Raw genomic sequence first — 21,530 nt, forward strand, 5'->3', positions numbered from 1 at the left:
TCTCTCTCCTGTCAGTTACTCTATTCTCTCCCCTGTCAGTTACTGTATCCTCTCCCCTGTCAGTTACTCTATCCTCTCTCTCTCCTGTCGGTTACTCTATTCTCTCCCCTGTCATTTACTCTATCCTCTCTCTCCTGTCAGTTACTCTATTCTCTCCCCTGTCAGTAACTGTATTCTCTCCCCTGTCAGTTACTCTATCCTCTCTCTCCTGTCGGTTACTCTATTCTCTCTCTCCTGTCAGTTACTCTATCCTCTTTCCTGTCAGTTACTCTATCCTCTCTCTCCTGTCAGTTACACTATCCTCTCTCCTGTCACTTACTCTATCCTCTCTCTCCAGTCAGTTGCTCTAAACTCTCTTCCCTGTCAGTTACTCTATCCTCTCTCCCCTGTCAGTTACTCTATCCTCTCTCTCCTGTCAGTTAATTTATCCTCTGTCCTGTCAGTTACTCTATCCTCTCTCCCCTGTCAGTTACTCCTTCCTCTCCCCTGTCGGTTACTCTATCCTCTCTCTCCTGTCAGTTAATTTATCCTCTGTCCTGTCAGTTACTCTATCCTCTCTCCCCTGTCAGTTACTCCTTCCTCTCCCCTGTCAGTTACTCTATCCATTGTCCCCTGTCAGTTACTGTATTCTCTCCCCTGTCAGTTACTCTATCCTCTCTCTCTCTCCTGTCAGTTACTCTATTCTCTCTCTCCTGTCAGTTACTCGGTCCTCTCTCTCCTCTCAGTTACTGTATCATCTCTCCTGTCAGTTACTCTATCCTCTCCCCTGTCAGTTACTCTATTCTCCCCCCTGTCAGTTACACTATCCTCTCCCCTGTGAGTTACTCTACCCGCTCCCCTGTCAGTTACTCTATCCTCTCTCTCTCCTGTCAGTTACTCTATTCTCTCCCCTGTCAGTTACTCTATCCTCACCCCTGTCAGTAACTCCATCCTGTCTCCTGTCAGTTGCTCTATCATCTCTCTCCTGTCAGTTACTCTATCTTCTTTCTGTCAGTTACTGTAACGTCTCTCTCCTCTCAGTAGCTCTATCCTCTCTCCTGTCAGTTACTCTATCCTCTCTCTCCTGTCAGTTACTGTATTCTCTCTCCTGTCAGTTACTCTATCCTCTCTCTCCTGTCAGTTACTTTCTTCTTTCTCTCTCCTGTCAGTTACTCTATTCTCTCCCATGTCAGTTACTCTATCCTCTCTCTCCTGTCAGTTACTCTATCCTATCTCTCCTGTCCGTTACTCTATTCTCTCTCTCCTGTCCGTTACTCTAACCTCTCTCTCCTGTCAGTTACTCTATCCTCTCTCTCCTGTCAGTTACTTTCTTCTTTCTCTCTCCTGTCAGTTACTCTATTCTCTCCCATGTCAGTTACTCTACCCTCTCTCTCCTGTCAGTTACTCTATCCTATCTCTCCTGTCCGTTACTCTATTCTCTCTGTCCTGTCAGTTACTCTAACCTCTCTCTCCTGTCAGTTACTCTATCCTCTCTCCCCTTTCATTACTGTATCCCCTCTCCGCTGTCAGTTACTCTATCCTCTCCCCAGGCAGTTACTCTACCCTCTCCCCTGTCAGCTACTCTATGCTCTCTCTCTCTCCTGTCAGCTACTGTACCCTCTCTCCTGTCAGTTCCACTATCGTCTCTCTCCTGTCAGTTACTGTATCCTCTCTCTCCTGTCAGTTACTATATCCTCTCTCTCCTGTCAGTTACTGTATCCTCTCTCCCCTGTCAGTTACTCGATTCTCTCCCCTGTCAATTACTCTATCGTCTCACTCCTCTCAGTTACTCTATCCTCTCTCCTGTCAGTTACTGTATCCTCTCTCCCCTGTCAGTTACTCTATCCTCTCTCCCCTGTCAGTTACTCTATAATCTCTCCTGTCAATTACTGTATCCTCTCTCCTCTGTCAGTTACTCTATCCTCTATCCTGTCAGTTACTCTCTCCTCTCTCTCCTGTCATTTACTTCTTCCTCTCAGCTGTCAGTTGCTCTTTCCTCTCTCCCCTGTCAGTTAATCTATCCTCTGTCCTGTCAGTTACTCTATCCTCTCTCCCCGTCAGTTACTCCTTCCTCTCCCCTGTCAGTTACTCTATCCATTGTCCCCTGTCAGTTACTGTATACTCTCCCCTGTCAGTTACTCTATCCTCTCTCTCTCTCCTGTCAGTTACTCTATCCTCTCTCTCCTGTCAGTTACTCTATCCTCTGTCCTGTCAGTTACTCTATCCTCTCTCTCCTGTCAGTTACACTATCCTCTCTCCTGTCACTTACTCTATCCTCTCTCTCCAGTCAGTTGCTCTAAACTCTCTTCCCTGTCAGTTACTCTATCCTCTCTCCCCTGACAGTTACTCTATCCTCTCTCTCCTGTCAGTTACAGTATCCTCTGTCCTGTCAGTTACTCTATCCTCTCTCCCCTGTCAGTTACTCCTTCCTCTCACCTGTCAGTTACTCTAACCTCTCTCCCCTGTCAGTTACTCTATTCTCTCCCCTGTCAGTTACTCTATCCTCTCTCCCCTGTCAGTTCCTCTACCACTCTCCCCTGTCAGTTACTCTACTCTCTCCCCTGTCAGTTACTCTATCCTCTCTCTCCTGTCAGTTACTACAACCTCTCTATCTCCTGTCATTTACTCTGTCCTCTCCCCTTTCAGTTGCTCTATCCTCACCCCTGTCAGTTACTCTATTCTCTCTCCTGTCAGTTACTCTATCCACTCTCTCCTGTCAGTTACTCTATTCTCTCCCCTGTCAGTTACTAAATACTCTCCACAGTCAGTTACTCTATCCACTCACTGCAGACAGTTACTCTATTCTCTCCCCTGTCAGATACTCCAACCTCTCTCCTGTCAGTTACTCTATCCTCTCTCAAATGTCAGTTACTCTCTCGTCACTCTCTCTCCTGTCAGTAACTCCATCCCGTCTCCTGTCAGTTGCTCTATCCTCTCTCTCCTGTCAGTTACTCTATCCTCTCTTTCCTGTCAGTTACTCTATCTTCTTTCTGTCAGTTACTGTAACGTCTCTCTCCTCTCAGTAGCTCTATTCTCTCTCCTGTCAGTTACTCTATCCTCTCTCTCCTGTCAGTTACTCTATTCTCTCCCCTGTCAGTTACTCTATCCTCTCTCTCCTGTCAGTTACAGTATCCTCTGTCCTGTCAGTTACTCTATCCTCTCTCCCCTGTCAGTTACTCCTTCCTCTCCCCTGTCGGTTACTCTATCCTCTCTCTCCTGTCAGTTGCTCTATACTCTCTCCCCTGTCAGTTACTCTATTCTCTCCCATGTCAGTTACTCTACCCTCTCTCTCCTGTCAGTTACTCTAACCTCTCTCCCCTGTCAGTTATTCTATTCACACTCCTGTCAGTTACTCTATCCTCTCTCTCCTGTCAGTTACTCTATTCTCTCCCCTGTAAGTTACTCTATCCTCTCTCTCCTGTCAGTTACTCTAACCTCTCTCCCCTGTCAGTTACTCTATTCTCTCTCCTGTCAGTTACTCTATCCTCTCTCCCCTGTCATTTACTCTACCCTCTACCCTGTCAGTTAATCTATCCTCTCCCCTGTCACTTACTCTATTCTCTCTCCTGTCAGTTACTCTATCTTCTCTCTCCTCTCAGTTACTCTATTCTCTCACCTGTCAGTTACTCTATCCTCTCTCTCCTGTCAGTTACTCTATTCTCTCCCCTGTCAGTTACTCTATTCTCTCCCCTGTCAGTTACTCTATCCTCTCTCCCCTGTCAGTTCCACTATCTCTCTCCCCTGTCAGTTACTCTATTCTCTCCCCTGTCAGTTACTCTATCCTCTCTCTCCTGTCAGTTACTCCAACCTCTCTCTCTCCTGTCATTTACTCTATTCTCTCTCCTGTCAGTTACTCTGTCCTCTCCCCTTTCAGTTACTCTATCCTCACCCCTGTCAGTTACTCTATTCTCTCTCCTGTCAGTTACTCTATTCTCTCCCCTGTCAGTTACTAAATAGTCTCCACAGTCAGTTACTCTATCCACTCTCTGCAGACAGTTACTCTATTCTCTCCCCTGTCAGATACTCCAACCTCTCTCCTGTCAGTTACTCTATCCTCTCTAAAATGTCAGTTACTCTCTCGTCACTCTCTCTCCTGTCAGTAACTCCATCCTGTCTCCTGTCAGTTGCTCTATCCTCTCTCTCCTGTCAGTTACTCTATCCTCTCTTTCCTGTCAGTTACTCTATCTTCTTTCTGTCATTTACTGTAACGTCTCTCTCCTCTCAGTAGCTCTATCCTCTCTCCTGTCAGTTACTCTATCCTCTCTCTCCTGTCAGTTACTGTATTCTCTCTCCTGTCAGTTACTCTAACCTCTCTCTCCTGTCAGTTACTTTCTTCTTTCTCTCTCCTGTCAGTTACTCTATTCTCTCCCATGTCAGTTACTCCAACCTCTCTCTCCTGTCAGTTACTCTATCCTATCTCTCCTGTCCGTTACTCTATTCTCTCTCTCCTGTCAGTTACTCTAACCTCTCTCTCCTGTCAGTTACTCTATCCTTTCTCCCCTTTCATTACTGTATCCCCTCTCCGCTGTCAGTTACTCTATCCTCTCCCCAGGCAGTTACTCTACCCTCTCCCCTGTCAGCTACTCTATGCTCTCTCTCTCTCCGGTCAGCTACTGTACCCTCTCTCCTGTCAGTTACTCTATCATCTCTCACCTGTCAGTTACTGTATCCTCTCTCTCCTGTCAGTTACTCTATCCTCTCCCCTTTCAGTTGCTCTATCCTCTCCCCTTTCAGTTACTCTTCCTCTCTCTCCTGTCAGTTGCTGTATCCTCTCTCCTGTCAGTTACTCTATCCTCTCTCTCCTGTCAGTTACTCTACGCTCTACCCTGTCAGTTACTCTGTCTTCTCCCCTGTCAGTTACTCTATTCTCTCCCCTGTCAGTTACTCTATCCTCTCTCCCCTGTCAGTTACTCTATAATCTCTCCTGTCAATTACTGTATCCTCTCTCCTCTGTCAGTTACTCTATCCTCTATGCTGTCAGTTACTCTCTCCTCTCTCTCCTGTCATTTACTTCTTCCTCTCAGCTGTCAGTTACTCTTTCCTCTCTCCCCTGTCAGTTAATCTATCCTCTGTCCTGTCAGTTACTCTATCCTCTCTCCCCGTCAGTTACTCCTTCCTCTCCCCTGTCAGTTACTCTATCCATTGTCCCCTGTCAGTTACTGTATACTCTCCCCTGTCAGTTACTCTATCCTCTCTCTCTCTCCTGTCAGTTACTCTATTCTCTCTCTCCTGTCAGTTACTCGGTCCTCTCTCTCCTGTCAGTTACTGTATCATCTCTCCTGTCAGTTACTCTATCCTCTCTCTCCTGTCAGTTACTCCAACTCTCTCCTTTCACTTACTCTATCATCTCTCCTGTCAGTTACTCTATCCTCTTCCTCCTGTCAGTTACTCTAATCTCTCTCCCATGTCAGTTAGTCCATCCTCTCTCTCCAGTTAGTTACTCTATCCTCTCTCCAGTCTGTTACTCTATCCTCTCACTCCATTCAGTTACTCTAACCTCTCTCTCCAGTCACTTACTCTTTCCTCTCTCCCCTGTCAGTTAGTCTATCCTCTCTCTCCTGTCAGTTGTTGTACCCTCTCTCCTGTCAGTTAGTCTATCCTCTCTCCCCTGTCAATTACTATATCGTCTCCCTTCTGTCAGATACTCTAACCTCTCTCTCCTGTCAGTAACTCTATCCTCTCCCTCCTGTCAGTTACTCTATCCTCTCTCTCCTTCAGTTACTCTATCCTCTCTCTCCTGTCAGTTACTCTATCCTCTGTCCTGTCAGTTACTCTATCCTCTCTCTCCTGTCAGTTACACTATCCTCTCTCCTGTCACTTACTCTATCCTCTCTCTCCAGTCAGTTGCTCTAAACTCTCTTCCCTGTCAGTTACTCTATCCTCTCTCCCCTGTCAGTTACTCTATCCTCTCTCTCCTGTCAGTTATTGTATCCTCTGTCCTGTCAGTTACTCCATCCTCTCTCCCCTGTCAGTTAGTCCTTCCTCTCCCCTGTCGGTTACTCTTTCCTCTCTCTCCTGTCAGTTGCTCTATACTCTCTCCCCTGTCAGTTACACTATCCTCTCTCCCCTGTCAGTTACTCTATCCTCTCTCTCCTGTCAGTTAATCTATCCTCTGTCCTGTCAGTTACTCTATCCTCTCTCCCCTGTCAGTTACTCCTTCCTCTCCCCTGTCAGTTACTCTATCCATTTTCCCCTGTCAGTTACTGTATTCTCTCCCCTGTCAGTTATTCTATCCTCTCTCTCTCTCCTGTCAGTTACTCTATTCTCTCTCTCCTGTCAGTTACTCGGTCCTCTCTCTCCTGTCAGTTACTGTATCATCTCTCCTGTCAGTTACTCTATCCTCTCCCCTGTCAGTTACTCTATTCTCCCCCCTGTCAGTTACACTATCCTCTCCCCTGTGAGTTACTCTACCCGCTCCCCTGTCAGTTACTCTATCCTCTCTCTCTCCTGTCAGTTACTCTATTCTCTCCCCTGTCAGTTACTGTATCCTCACCCCTGTCAGTTACACTATCCTCTCTCTCTCCTGTCGGTTACTCTATTCTGTCCCCTGTCAGTTACTGTATTCTCTCCCCTGTCAGTTACTGTATCCTCTCCCCTTTCAGTTACTCTATCCTATCTCCCCTGTCAGTTACTGTATCCTCTCTCCTGTCAGTTACTCTGTCCTCTCCCCTGTCAGTTACTCTATCCTCTCTCTCCTGTCAGTTACTGTATCCTCTCTCCTGTCAGTTACTCTATCCTCTCTCCGCTGTCAGTTCCTCTAAACTCTCTCCCCTGTCAGTTACTCTATCCTATCTCTCCTGTCAATTACTCCATCCTCTCTCTCTCCTGTCAGTTACTCTATTCTCTCCCCTGTCAGTTACTCTATCCTCTCCCCTGTCAGTTACTCTATTCTCTCTCTCCTGTCAGTTACTCTGTCCTCTCCCCTTTCAGTTACTCAATCCTCGCCCCTGTCAGTTACTCTATTCTCTCTCCTGTCAGTTACTCTATCCACTCTCTCCTGTCAGTTACTCTATTCTCTCCCCTGTCAGATACTCCATCCCCTCTCCTGTCAGTTACTCTATCCTCTCTCAAATGTCAGTTAATCTCTCGTCACTCTCTCTCCTGTCAGTTACTCCATCCTGTCTCCTGTCAGTTGCTCTATCCTCTCTCTCCTGTCAGTTACTCTATCCTCTCACCTGTCAGTTACTGTATCTTCTCTCCTGTCAGTTACACTATCCTCTCTCTACTGTCAGTTTCTCTATCCTCTCTCTCCTTTCAGTTACTGTATCCTCTATCCTGTCAGAAACTCTATCCTATCTCTACTGTGAGTTACTGTATCCTCTCCCCTGTCAGTTACTCTATCCTCTCTCCTGTCAGTTCCTCTATCCTCTCTCTCCTGTCAGTTACTGTATCCTCTCCCCTGTCAGTTACTCTACCCTCTCTCCTCTCAGTTACTCTATCCTCTCTCTCCTGTCAGTTACTGTATCCTCTCCCGTCAGTTACTCTATCCTCTCTCTCTCCTGTCAGTTACTGTATCCTATCTTTCGTTTCAGTTACTCTATCCACTCCCCTGTCAGTTACACTATCCTCTCTCTCTCCTGTCAGTTACTCTATTCTCTCCCCTGTCATTTACTCTATCCTCTCTCTCCTGTCAGTTACTCTATTCTCTCCCCTGTCAGTTACTGTATCCTCTCCCCTGTCAGTTACTCTATCCTCTCTCTCTCCTGTCGGTTACTCTATTCTCTCCCCTGTCATTTACACTATCCTCTCTCTCCTGTCAGTTACTCTATTCTCTCCCCTGTCAGTTACTGTATTCTCTCCCCTGTCAGTTACTCTATCCTCTCCCCTGTCAGTTACAATATCCTCTCCCCTTTCAGTTACTCTATCCTATCTCCCCTGTCAGTTACTGTATCCTCTCTCCTGTCAGTTACTCTGTCCTCTCACCTGTCAGTTACTCTAACCTCTCTCCCCTGTCAGTTACTCTATTTTCTCTTTTGTCAGTTACTCTATCCTCTCTCTCCTGTCGGTTACTCTATTCTCTCCCCTGTCAGTTACTCCATCCTCTCTATCCTGTCATTTACTCTAACCTCTCTCCCCTGTCAGTTACTCTATTCTCTCTCCTGTCAGTTACTCTATCCTCTCTCTCCTGTCAGTTACTCTAACCTCTCCCCCCTGTCAGTTACTCTATTCTCTCCCCTGTCAGTTACTCTATCCTCTCTCTTCTGTCAGTTACTCCATCCTCTCTCTCTCCTGTCAGTTAATCTATTCGCTCCCCTGTCAGTTACTCTATCCTCTCCCCTGTCAGTTACTCTATTCTCTCTCTCCTGTCAGTTACTCTGTCCTCTCCCCTTTTAGTTACTCTATCCTCACCCCTCTCAGTTACTCTATTCTCTCTCCTGTCAGTTACTCTATCCACTCTCTCCTGTCAGTTCCTCTATTCTCTCCCCTGTCAGTTACTAAATACTCTCCCCAGTCAGTTACTCTATCCACTCTCTCCAATCAGTTACTCTATTCTCTCCCCTTTCAGATACTCCATCCTCTCTCGTGTCAGTTACTCTATCCTCTCTCAAATGTCAGTTACTCTCTCGTCACTCTCTCTCCTGTCAGTTACTCCATCCTGTCTCCTGTCAGTTGCTCTATCCTCTCTCTCCTGTCAGTTACTCTATCCTCTCTTTCCTGTCAGTTACTCTATCTTCTTTCTGTCAGTTACTGTCACGTCTCTCTCCTCTCAGTAGCTCTATCCTCTCTCCTGTCAGTTACTCTATCCTCTCTCTCCTGTCAGTTACTGTATTCTCTCTCTCCTGTCAGTTACTTTCTTCTTTCTCTCTCCTGTCAGTTACTTTATTCTCTCCCATGTCAGTTACTCTATCCTCTCTCTCCTGTCAGTTACTCTATCCTATCTCTCCTGTCCGTTACTCTATTCTCTCTCTCCTGTCAGTTACTCTATTCTCTCTCCTGTCAGTTACTCTATCCTCTCTCTCCTGTCAGTTACTCCATTCTCTCCCCTGTCAGTTAATCTATCCTCTCTCTCCTGTCAGTTACTCTAACCTCTCTCTCCTGTCAGTTACTGTATCCTATCTTTCGTGTGAGTTACTCTATCCTCTCCCCTGTCAGTTACACTATCCTCTCTCTCTCCTGTCAGTTACTCTATTCTCTCCCCTGTCAGTTACTGTATCCTCTCCCCTGTCAGTTACTCTATCCTCTCTCTCTCCTGTCGGTTACTCTATTCTCTCCCCTGTCATTTACTCTATCCTCTCTCTCCTGTCAGTTACTCTATTCTCTCCCCTGTCAGTAACTGTATTCTCTCCCCTGTCAGTTACTCTATCCTCTCTCTCCTGTCGGTTACTCTATTCTCTCTCTCCTGTCAGTTACTCTATCCTCTTTCCTGTCAGTTACTCTATCCTCTCTCTCCTGTCAGTTACACTATCCTCTCTCCTGTCACTTACTCTATCCTCTCTCTCCAGTCAGTTGCTCTAAACTCTCTTCCCTGTCAGTTACTCTATCCTCTCTCCCCTGTCAGTTACTCTATCCTCTCTCTCCTGTCAGTTAATTTATCCTCTGTCCTGTCAGTTACTCTATCCTCTCTCCCCTGTCAGTTACTCCTTCCTCTCCCCTGTCGGTTACTCTATCCTCTCTCTCCTGTCAGTTAATTTATCCTCTGTCCTGTCAGTTACTCTATCCTCTCTCCCCTGTCAGTTACTCCTTCCTCTCCCCTGTCAGTTACTCTATCCATTGTCCCCTGTCAGTTACTGTATTCTCTCCCCTGTCAGTTACTCTATCCTCTCTCTCTCTCCTGTCAGTTACTCTATTCTCTCTCTCCTGTCAGTTACTCGGTCCTCTCTCTCCTCTCAGTTACTGTATCATCTCTCCTGTCAGTTACTCTATCCTCTCCCCTGTCAGTTACTCTATTCTCCCCCCTGTCAGTTACACTATCCTCTCCCCTGTGAGTTACTCTACCCGCTCCCCTGTCAGTTACTCTATCCTCTCTCTCTCCTGTCAGTTACTCTATTCTCTCCCCTGTCAGTTACTCTATCCTCACCCCTGTCAGTAACTCCATCCTGTCTCCTGTCAGTTGCTCTATCATCTCTCTCCTGTCAGTTACTCTATCTTCTTTCTGTCAGTTACTGTAACGTCTCTCTCCTCTCAGTAGCTCTATCCTCTCTCCTGTCAGTTACTCTATCCTCTCTCTCCTGTCAGTTACTGTATTCTCTCTCCTGTCAGTTACTCTATCCTCTCTCTCCTGTCAGTTACTTTCTTCTTTCTCTCTCCTGTCAGTTACTCTATTCTCTCCCATGTCAGTTACTCTATCCTCTCTCTCCTGTCAGTTACTCTATCCTATCTCTCCTGTCCGTTACTCTATTCTCTCTCTCCTGTCCGTTACTCTAACCTCTCTCTCCTGTCAGTTACTCTATCCTCTCTCTCCTGTCAGTTACTTTCTTCTTTCTCTCTCCTGTCAGTTACTCTATTCTCTCCCATGTCAGTTACTCTACCCTCTCTCTCCTGTCAGTTACTCTATCCTATCTCTCCTGTCCGTTACTCTATTCTCTCTGTCCTGTCAGTTACTCTAACCTCTCTCTCCTGTCAGTTACTCTATCCTCTCTCCCCTTTCATTACTGTATCCCCTCTCCGCTGTCAGTTACTCTATCCTCTCCCCAGGCAGTTACTCTACCCTCTCCCCTGTCAGCTACTCTATGCTCTCTCTCTCTCCTGTCAGCTACTGTACCCTCTCTCCTGTCAGTTCCACTATCGTCTCTCTCCTGTCAGTTACTGTATCCTCTCTCTCCTGTCAGTTACTATATCCTCTCTCTCCTGTCAGTTACTGTATCCTCTCTCCCCTGTCAGTTACTCGATTCTCTCCCCTGTCAATTACTCTATCGTCTCACTCCTCTCAGTTACTCTATCCTCTCTCCTGTCAGTTACTGTATCCTCTCTCCCCTGTCAGTTACTCTATCCTCTCTCCCCTGTCAGTTACTCTATAATCTCTCCTGTCAATTACTGTATCCTCTCTCCTCTGTCAGTTACTCTATCCTCTATCCTGTCAGTTACTCTCTCCTCTCTCTCCTGTCATTTACTTCTTCCTCTCAGCTGTCAGTTACTCTTTCCTCTCTCCCCTGTCAGTTAATCTATCCTCTGTCCTGTCAGTTACTCTATCCTCTCTCCCCGTCAGTTACTCCTTCCTCTCCCCTGTCAGTTACTCTATCCATTGTCCCCTGTCAGTTACTGTATACTCTCCCCTGTCAGTTACTCTATCCTCTCTCTCTCTCCTGTCAGTTACTCTATTCTCTCTCTCCTGTCAGTTACTCGGTCCTCTCTCTCCTGTCAGTTACTGTATCATCTCTCCTGTCAGTTACTCTATCCTCTCTCTCCTGTCAGTTACTCCAACTCTCTCCTTTCACTTACTCTATCATCTCTCCTGTCAGTTACTCTATCCTCTTCCTCCTGTCAGTTACTCTAATCTCTCTCCCATGTCAGTTAGTCCATCCTCTCTCTCCAGTTAGTTACTCTATCCTCTCTCCAGTCTGTTACTCTATCCTCTCACTCCATTCAGTTACTCTAACCTCTCTCTCCAGTCACTTACTCTTTCCTCTCTCCCCTGTCAGTTAGTCTATCCTCTCTCTCCTGTCAGTTGTTGTACCCTCTCTCCTGTCAGTTAGTCTATCCTCTCTCCCCTGTCAATTACTATATCGTCTCCCTTCTGTCAGATACTCTAACCTCTCTCTCCTGTCAGTAACTCTATCCTCTCCCTCCTGTCAGTTACTCTATCCTCTCTCTCCTTCAGTTACTCTATCCTCTCTCTCCTGTCTGTTACTCTATCCTCTCTCTCCTGTCAGTTACTCTATCCTCTGTCCTGTCAGTTACTCTATCCTCTCTCTCCTGTCAGTTACACTATCCTCTCTCCTGTCACTTACTCTATCCTCTCTCTCCAGTCAGTTGCTCTAAACTCTCTTCCCTGTCAGTTACTCTATCCTCTCTCCCCTGTTAGTTACTCTATCCTCTCTCTCCTGTCAGTTATTGTATCCTCTGTCCTGTCAGTTACTCCATCCTCTCTCCCCTGTCAGTTAGTCCTTCCTCTCCCCTGTCGGTTACTCTTTCCTCTCTCTCCTGTCAGTTGCTCTATACTCTCTCCCCTGTCAGTTACACTATCCTCTCTCCCCTGTCAGTTACTCTATCCTCTCTCTCCTGTCAGTTAATCTATCCTCTGTCCTGTCAGTTACTCTATCCTCTCTCCCCTGTCAGTTACTCCTTCCTCTCCCCTGTCAGTTACTCTATCCATTTTCCCCTGTCAGTTACTGTATTCTCTCCCCTGTCAGTTATTCTATCCTCTCTCTCTCTCCTGTCAGTTACTCTATTCTCTCTCTCCTGTCAGTTACTCGATCCTCTCTCTCCTGTCAGTTACTGTATCATCTCTCCTGTCAGTTACTCTATCCTCTCCCCTGTCAGTTACTCTATTCTCCCCCTTGTCAGTTACACTATCCTCTCCCCTGTGAGTTACTCTACCCGCTCCCCTGTCAGTTACTCTATCCTCTCTCTCTCCTGTCAGTTACTCTATTCTCTCCCCTGTCAGTTACTGTATCCTCACCCCTGTCAGTTACACTATCCTCTCTCTCTCCTGTCGGTTACTCTATTCTGTCCCCTGTCAGTTACTGTATTCTCTCCCCTGTCAGTTACTGTATCCTCTCCCCTTTCAGTTACTCTATCCTATCTCCCCTGTCAGTTACTGTATCCTCTCTCCTGTCAGTTACTCTGTCCTCTCCCCTGTCAGTTACTCTATCCTCTCTCTCCTGTCAGTTACTGTATCCTCTCTCCTGTCAGTTACTCTATCCTCTCTCCGCTGTCAGTTCCTCTAAACTCTCTCCCCTGTCAGTTACTCTATTCTCTCCCCTGTCAGTTACTCTATCCTATCTCTCCTGTCAATTACTCCATCCTCTCTCTCTCCTGTCAGTTACTCTATTCTCTCCCCTGTCAGTTACTCTGTCCTCTCCCCTGTCAGTTACTCTATTCTCTCTCTCCTGTCAGTTACTCTGTCCTCTCCCCTTTCAGTTACTCAATCCTCGCCCCTGTCAGTTACTCTATTCTCTCTCCTGTCAGTTACTCTATCCACTCTCTCCTGTCAGTTACTCTATTCTCTCCCCTGTCAGATACTCCATCCCCTCTCATGTCAGTTACTCTATCCTCTCTCAAATGTCAGTTAATCTCTCGTCACTCTCTCTCCTGTCAGTTACTCCATCCTGTCTCCTGTCAGTTGCTCTATCCTCTCTCTCCTGTCAGTTACTCTATCCTCTCACCTGTCAGTTACTGTATCTTCTCTCCTGTCAGTTACACTATCCTCTCTCTACTGTCAGTTTCTCTATCCTCTCTCTCCTTTCAGTTACTGTATCCTCTATCCTGTCAGAAACTCTATCCTATCTCTACTGTGAGTTACTGTATCCTCTCCCCTGTCAGTTACTCTATCCTCTCTCCTGTCAGTTCCTCTATCCTCTCTCTCCTGTCAGTTACTCTACCCTCTCTCCTCTCAGTTACTCTATCCTCTCTCTCCTGTCAGTTACTGTATCCTCTCCCGTCAGTTACTCTATCCTCTCTCTCTCCTGTCAGTTACTGTATCCTATCTTTCGTGTCAGTTACTCTATCCACTCCCCTGTCAGTTACACTATCCTCTCTCTCTCCTGTCAGTTACTCTATTCTCTCCACTGTCATTTACTCTATCCTCTCTCTCCTGTCAGTTACTCTATTCTCTCCCCTGTCAGTTACTGTATCCTCTCCCCTGTCAGTTACTCTATCCTCTCTCTCTCCTGTCGGTTACTCTATTCTCTCCCCTGTCATTTACTCTATCCTCTCTCTCCTGTCAGTTACTCTATTCTCTCCCCTGTCAGTTACTGTATTCTCTCCCCTGTCAGTTACTCTATCCTCTCCCCTGTCAGTTACAATATCCTCTCCCCTTTCAGTTACTCTATCCTATCTCCCCTGTCAGTTACTGTATCCTCTCTCCTGTCAGTTACTCTGTCCTCTCACCTGTCAGTTACTCTAACCTCTCTCCCCTGTCAGTTACTCTATTTTCTCTTTTGTCAGTTACTCTATCCTCTCTCTCCTGTCGGTTACTCTATTCTCTCCCCTGTCAGTTACTCCATCCTCTCTATCCTGTCATTTACTCTAACCTCTCTCCCCTGTCAGTTACTCTATTCTCTCTCCTGTCAGTTACTCTATCCTCTCTCTCCTGTCAGTTACTCTAACCTCTCCCCCCTGTCAGTTACTCTATTCTCTCCCCTGTCAGTTACTCTATCCTCTCTCTTCTGTCAGTTACTCCATCCTCTCTCTCTCCTGTCAGTTAATCTATTCGCTCCCCTGTCAGTTACTCTATCCTCTCCCCTGTCAGTTACTCTATTCTCTCTCTCCTGTCAGTTACTCTGTCCTCTCCCCTTTTAGTTACTCTATCCTCACCCCTCTCAGTTACTCTATTCTCTCTCCTGTCAGTTACTCTATCCACTCTCTCCTGTCAGTTCCTCTATTCTCTCCCCTGTCAGTTACTAAATACTCTCCCCAGTCAGTTACTCTATCCACTCTCTCCAATCAGTTCCTCTATTCTCTCCCCTGTCAGTTACTAAATACTCTCTCCAGTCAGTTACTCTATCCACTCTCTCCAATCAGTTACTCTATTCTCTCCCCTTTCAGATACTCCATCCTCTCTCGTGTCAGTTACTCTATCCTCTCTCAAATGTCAGTTACTCTCTCGTCACTCTCTCTCCTGTCAGTTACTCCATCCTGTCTCCTGTCAGTTGCTCTATCCTCTCTCTCCTGTCAGTTACTCTATCCTCTCTTTCCTGTCAGTTACTCTATCTTCTTTCTGTCAGTTACTGTCACGTCTCTCTCCTCTCAGTAGGTCTATCCTCTCTCCTGTCAGTTACTCTATCCTCTCTCTCCTGTCAATTACTGTATTCTCTCTCTCCTGTCAGTTACTTTCTTCTTTCTCTCTCCTGTCAGTTACTTTATTCTCTCCCATGTCAGTTACTCTATCCTCTCTCTCCTGTCAGTTACTCTATCCTATCTCTCCTGTCCGTTACTCTATTCTCTCTCTCCTGTCAGTTACTCTATTCTCTCTCCTGTCAGTTACTCCATTCTCTCCCCTGTCAGTTAATCTATCCTCTCTCTCCTGTCAGTTACTCTAACCTCTCTCTCTCCTGTCAGTTACTGTATCCTATCTTTCGTGTGAGTTACTCTATCCTCTCCCCTGTCAGTTACACTATCCTCTCTCTCTCCTGTCGGTTACTCTATTCTCTCCCCTGTCATTTACTCTATCCTCTCTCTCCTGTCAGTTACTCTATTCTCTCCCCTGTCAGTAACTGTATTCTCTCCCCTGTCAGTTACTCTATCCTCTCCCCTGTCAGTTACTCTATCCTCTCCCCTTTCAGTTACTGTATCCTATCTCCCCTGTCAGTTACTGTATCCTCTCTCCTGTCAGTTACTCTGTCCTCTCCCCTGTCAGTTACTCTATCCTCTCTCTCCTGTCAGTTACTGTATCCTCTCTCCTGTCAGTTACTCTATCCTCACTCTCCTGTCAGTTACTCTACCCTCTACCCTGTCAGTTACTCTATCTTCTACCCTGTCAGTTACTCTATTCTCTCCCCTGTCAGTTACTCTATCCTCACTCACCTGTCAGTTACTCTAACCTCTCTCCCCTGTCAGTTACTCTATCCTCTCTCTCCTGTCGGTTACTCTATTCTCTCTCCTGTCAGTTACTCTATCCTCTCTCTCCTGTCAGTTACTCTACCCTCTACCCTGTCAGTTACTCTATCCTCTCCCCTGTCAGTTACTCTATTCTCTCCCCTGTCAGTTACTCTATCCTCTCTCCCCTGTCAGTTACTCTAACCTCTCCCCCCTGTCAGTTACTCTATTCTCTCCCCTGTCAGTTACTCTATCCTCTCTCTCCTGTCAGTTACTCCATCCTCTCTCTCTCCTGTCAGTTACTCTATTCTCTCCCCTGTCAGTTACTCTATTCTCTCTCTCCTGTCAGTTACTCTGTCCTCTCCCCTTTCAGATACTCTATCCTCACCCCTGTCAGTTACTCTTTTCTCTCTCCTTTCAGTTACTCTATCCACACTCTCCTGTCAGTTACTCTATTCTCTCCCCTGTCAGTTACTCTATCCACTCTCTCCAGTCAGTTACTCTATTCTCTCCCCTGTCAGATACTCCAACCTCTCTCCTGTCAGTTACTCTACCCTCTCTCAAATGTCAGTTACTCTCTCGTCACTCTCTCTCCTGTCAGTTACTCCATCCTGTCTCCTGTCAGTTGCTCTATCCTCTCTCTCCTGTCAGTTACTCTATCCTCTCTTTCCTGTCAGTTACTCAATCTTCTTTCTGTCAGTTACTGTAACATCTCTCTCCTCTCAGTAGCTCTATCCACTCTCCTGTCAGTTACTCTATCCTCTCTCTCCTGTCATTTACTGTATTCTCTCTCCTGTCATTTACTCTATCCCCTCTCCCCTGTCAGTTACTCTATCCTCTCTCTCCTGTCAGTTACTTCCTTCTTTCTCTCTCCTTTCAGTTACTCTATTCTCTCCCATGTCAGTTACTCTATCCTCTCTCTCCTGTCAGTTACTCTATCCGATCTCTACTGTCCGTTACTCTATTCTCTCTCTCCTGTCAGTTACTCTATCCTCTCTCTCCTGTCAGTTACTCTATCCTCTCTCCCCTTTCATTACTCTATCCCCTCTCCGCTGTCAGTTACTCTATCCTCTCTCTCCTCTCAGTTACTCTATCCTTTCTCTCCTGCCAGTTACTCTATCCTCTCTCTCCTGTCTGTTACTGTATCCCCTCTCCGCTGTCAGTTACTCTATCCTCTCTCTCCTCTCAGTTACTCTATCCACTCTCCTGTCAGTTACTGTATCCTCTCTCCTGTCAGTTGCTCTATACTCTCTCCCCTGTCAGTTACACTATCCTCTCTCCCCTGTCAGTTACTCTATCCTCTCTCTCCTGTCAGTTAATCTATCCTCTGTCCTGTCAGTTACTCTATCCTCTCTCCCCTGTCAGTTACTCCTTCCTCTCCCCTGTCAGTTACTCTATCCATTTTCCCCTGTCAGTTACTGTATTCTCTCCCCTGTCAGTTATTCTATCCTCTCTCTCTCTCCTGTCAGTTACTCTATTCTCTCTCTCCTGTCAGTTACTCGGTCCTCTCTCGCCTGTCAGTTACTGTATCATCTCTCCTGTCAGTTACTCTATCCTCTCCCCTGTCAGTTACTCTATTCTCCCCCTTGTCAGTTACACTATCCTCTCCCCTGTGAGTTACTCTACCCGCTCCCCTGTCAGTTACTCTATCCTCTCTCTCTCCTGTCAGTTACTCTATTCTCTCCCCTGTCAGTTACTGTATCCTCACCCCTGTCAGTTACACTATCCTCTCTCTCTCCTGTCGGTTACTCTATTCTCTCCCCTGTCAGTTACTGTATTCTCTCCCCTGTCAGTTACTGTATCCTCTCCCCTTTCAGTTACTCTATCCTATCTCCCCTGTCAGTTACTGTATCCTCTCTCCTGTCAGTTACTCTGTCCTCTCCCCTGTCAGTTACTCTATCCTCTCTCTCCTGTCAGTTACTGTATCCTCTCTCCTGTCAGTTACTCTATCCTCTCTCCGCTGTCAGTTCCTCTAAACTCTCTCCCCTGTCAGTTACTCTATTCTCTCCCCTGTCAGTTACTCTATCCTATCTCTCCTGTCAATTACTCCATCCTCTCTCTCTCCTGTCAGTTACTCTATTCTCTCCCCTGTCAGTTACTCTGTCCTCTCCCCTGTCAGTTACTCTATTCTCTCTCTCCTGTCAGTTACTCTGTCCTCTCCCCTTTCAGTTACTCAATCCTCGCCCCTGTCAGTTACTCTATTCTCTCTCCTGTCAGTTACTCTATCCACTCTCTCCTGTCAGTTACTCTATTCTCTCCCCTGTCAGATACTCCATCCCCTCTCATGTCAGTTACTCTATCCTCTCTCAAATGTCAGTTAATCTCTCGTCACTCTCTCTCCTGTCAGTTACTCCATCCTGTCTCCTGTCAGTTGCTCTATCCTCTCTCTCCTGTCAGTTACTCTATCCTCTCACCTGTCAGTTACTGTATCTTCTCTCCTGTCAGTTACACTATCCTCTCTCTACTGTCAGTTTCTCTATCCTCTCTCTCCTTTCAGTTACTGTATCCTCTATCCTGTCAGAAACTCTATCCTATCTCTACTGTGAGTTACTGTATCCTCTCCCCTGTCAGTTACTCTATCCTCTCTCCTGTCAGTTCCTCTATCCTCTCTCTCCTGTCAGTTACTCTACCCTCTCTCCTCTCAGTTACTCTATCCTCTCTCTCCTGTCAGTTACTGTATCCTCTCCCGTCAGTTACTCTATCCTCTCTCTCTCCTGTCAGTTACTGTATCCTATCTTTCGTGTCAGTTACTCTATCCACTCCCCTGTCAGTTACACTATCCTCTCTCTCTCCTGTCAGTTACTCTATTCTCTCCACTGTCATTTACTCTATCCTCTCTCTCCTGTCAGTTACTCTATTCTCTCCCCTGTCAGTTACTGTATCCTCTCCCCTGTCAGTTACTCTATCCTCTCTCTCTCCTGTCGGTTACTCTATTCTCTCCCCTGTCATTTACTCTATCCTCTCTCTCCTGTCAGTTACTCTATTCTCTCCCCTGTCAGTTACTGTATTCTCTCCCCTGTCAGTTACTCTATCCTCTCCCCTGTCAGTTACAATATCCTCTCCCCTTTCAGTTACTCTATCCTATCTCCCCTGTCAGTTACTGTATCCTCTCTCCTGTCAGTTACTCTGTCCTCTCACCTGTCAGTTACTCTAACCTCTCTCCCCTGTCAGTTACTCTATTTTCTCTTTTGTCAGTTACTCTATCCTCTCTCTCCTGTCGGTTACTCTATTCTCTCCCCTGTCAGTTACTCCATCCTCTCTATCCTGTCATTTACTCTAACCTCTCTCCCCTGTCAGTTACTCTATTCTCTCTCCTGTCAGTTACTCTATCCTCTCTCTCCTGTCAGTTACTCTAACCTCTCCCCCCTGTCAGTTACTCTATTCTCTCCCCTGTCAGTTACTCTATCCTCTCTCTTCTGTCAGTTACTCCATCCTCTCTCTCTCCTGTCAGTTAATCTATTCGCTCCCCTGTCAGTTACTCTATCCTCTCCCCTGTCAGTTACTCTATTCTCTCTCTCCTGTCAGTTACTCTGTCCTCTCCCCTTTTAGTTACTCTATCCTCACCCCTCTCAGTTACTCTATTCTCTCTCCTGTCAGTTACTCTATCCACTCTCTCCTGTCAGTTCCTCTATTCTCTCCCCTGTCAGTTACTAAATACTCTCCCCAGTCAGTTACTCTATCCACTCTCTCCAATCAGTTCCTCTATTCTCTCCCCTGTCAGTTACTAAATACTCTCTCCAGTCAGTTACTCTATCCACTCTCTCCAATCAGTTACTCTATTCTCTCCCCTTTCAGATACTCCATCCTCTCTCGTGTCAGTTACTCTATCCTCTCTCAAATGTCAGTTACTCTCTCGTCACTCTCTCTCCTGTCAGTTACTCCATCCTGTCTCCTGTCAGTTGCTCTATCCTCTCTCTCCTGTCAGTTACTCTATCCTCTCTTTCCTGTCAGTTACTCTATCTTCTTTCTGTCAGTTACTGTCACGTCTCTCTCCTCTCAGTAGGTCTATCCTCTCTCCTGTCAGTTACTCTATCCTCTCTCTCCTGTCAATTACTGTATTCTCTCTCTCCTGTCAGTTACTTTCTTCTTTCTCTCTCCTGTCAGTTACTTTATTCTCTCCCATGTCAGTTACTCTATCCTCTCTCTCCTGTCAGTTACTCTATCCTATCTCTCCTGTCCGTTACTCTATTCTCTCTCTCCTGTCAGTTACTCTATTCTCTCTCCTGTCAGTTACTCCATTCTCTCCCCTGTCAGTTAATCTATCCTCTCTCTCCTGTCAGTTACTCTAACCTCTCTCTCTCCTGTCAGTTACTGTATCCTATCTTTCGTGTGAGTTACTCTATCCTCTCCCCTGTCAGTTACACTATCCTCTCTCTCTCCTGTCGGTTACTCTATTCTCTCCCCTGTCATTTACTCTATCCTCTCTCTCCTGTCAGTTACTCTATTCTCTCCCCTGTCAGTAACTGTATTCTCTCCCCTGTCAGTTACTCTATCCTCTCCCCTGTCAGTTACTCTATCCTCTCCCCTTTCAGTTACTGTATCCTATCTCCCCTGTCAGTTACTGTATCCTCTCTCCTGTCAGTTACTCTGTCCTCTCCCCTGTCAGTTACTCTATCCTCTCTCTCCTGTCAGTTACTGTATCCTCTCTCCTGTCAGTTACTCTATCCTCACTCTCCTGTCAGTTACTCTACCCTCTACCCTGTCAGTAACTCTATCTTCTACCCTGTCAGTTACTCTATTCTCTCCCCTGTCAGTTACTCTATCCTCACTCACCTGTCAGTTACTCTAACCTCTCTCCCCTGTCAGTTACTCTATCCTCTCTCTCCTGTCGGTTACTCTATTCTCTCTCCTGTCAGTTACTCTATCCTCTCTCTCCTGTCAGTTACTCTACCCTCTACCCTGTCAGTTACTCTATCCTCTCCCCTGTCAGTTACTCTATTCTCTCCCCTGTCAGTTACTCTATCCTCTCTCCCCTGTCAGTTACTCTAACCTCTCCCCCCTGTCAGTTACTCTATTCTCTCCCCTGTCAGTTACTCTATCCTCTCTCTCCTGTCAGTTACTCCATCCTCTCTCTCTCCTGTCAGTTACTCTATTCTCTCCCCTGTCAGTTACTCTATTCTCTCTCTCCTGTCAGTTACTCTGTCCTCTCCCCTTTCAGATACTCTATCCTCACCCCTGTCAGTTACTCTTTTCTCTCTCCTTTCAGTTACTCTATCCACACTCTCCTGTCAGTTACTCTATTCTCTCCCCTGTCAGTTACTAAATACTCTCCCCAGTCAGTTACTCTATCCACTCTCTCCAGTCAGTTACTCTATTCTCTCCCCTGTCAGATACTCCAACCTCTCTCCTGTCAGTTACTCTACCCTCTCTCAAATGTCAGTTACTCTCTCGTCACTCTCTCTCCTGTCAGTTACTCCATCCTGTCTCCTGTCAGTTGCTCTATCCTCTCTCTCCTGTCAGTTACTCTATCCTCTCTTTCCTGTCAGTTACTCAATCTTCTTTCTGTCAGTTACTGTAACATCTCTCTCCTCTCAGTAGCTCTATCCACTCTCCTGTCAGTTACTCTATCCTCTCTCTCCTGTCATTTACTGTATTCTCTCTCCTGTCATTTACTCTATCCCCTCTCCCCTGTCAGTTACTCTATCCTCTCTCTCCTGTCAGTTACTTCCTTCTTTCTCTCTCCTTTCAGTTACTCTATTCTCTCCCATGTCAGTTACTCTATCCTCTCTCTCCTGTCAGTTACTCTATCCGATCTCTACTGTCCGTTACTCTATTCTCTCTCTCCTGTCAGTTACTCTATCCTCTCTCTCCTGTCAGTTACTCTATCCTCTCTCCCCTTTCATTACTCTATCCCCTCTCCGCTGTCAGTTACTCTATCCTCTCTCTCCTCTCAGTTACTCTATCCTTTCTCTCCT

The sequence above is a fragment of the Carcharodon carcharias genome, chromosome 1 (assembly GCF_017639515.1).
Source record: "Carcharodon carcharias isolate sCarCar2 chromosome 1, sCarCar2.pri, whole genome shotgun sequence".
In the NCBI taxonomy this organism is placed as follows: Eukaryota; Metazoa; Chordata; class Chondrichthyes; order Lamniformes; family Lamnidae; genus Carcharodon; species Carcharodon carcharias.